General features: G+C 36.8%; 1 non-coding gene across 1 annotated transcript; it reads right to left on the bottom strand.

Annotated features, from left to right (window-relative positions):
- Positions 1 to 235: 235 nt before the first annotated feature.
- Positions 236 to 341, bottom strand: LOC122080566. The gene has a single exon (XR_006140836.1). It is a non-coding gene; the product is annotated as a small nucleolar RNA R71 (small nucleolar RNA).
- Positions 342 to 560: the final 219 nt, after the last annotated feature.

Raw genomic sequence — 560 nt, 5'->3', positions numbered from 1 at the left:
TCATGGGCTGACCTCTGAGGATCCATACCTATTTCTAAGGGAATTTGAAGAGGTATGCGTTCTAATTAAGATTCAACAGCTTTCTGATGATGCTGCTAAGCTTAGGTTCATCGTGTTTGTATTGAAAGACCAAGCTAAGAAATGGTTGTATGGGTTACTTACAAATTCCATAACCTCATGGGAATAGTTCACAGTTGTCTTTCTTAAGAAGTTTTTCCCAACTCACAAGACCAATAAGCTTAGAAGTGATATCTTCAATTTAGGCAAAAGCCTAGTGAGTCATTTTCCAAACTTTTGGAGAGATTCAAGGATTTACTCTAAGAATGCCCTCACCATGGCCTAGACTAATGGCATTTATGTTAAATAATTTATAAGGTTATTGATTACCCAATTAAACAAATGATAGAGTCTATGTGCCCTATGAGATTCACATCCTTTACAGATAAAGGAAAGACATGAGAATTCTTACTTGACTTAGCTGACAAAACCCGTGAGTGGGAATCAACCCAAAAGAGTGAAAGAACCATAGAAGGGAAATGATATTTTGTGGATGGGATAGT

This window comes from Macadamia integrifolia, chromosome 5, assembly GCF_013358625.1.
Source record: "Macadamia integrifolia cultivar HAES 741 chromosome 5, SCU_Mint_v3, whole genome shotgun sequence".
NCBI lineage: Eukaryota > Viridiplantae > Streptophyta > Magnoliopsida > Proteales > Proteaceae > Macadamia > Macadamia integrifolia.
This window is presented reverse-complemented; position numbering and strand designations above follow the sequence as displayed.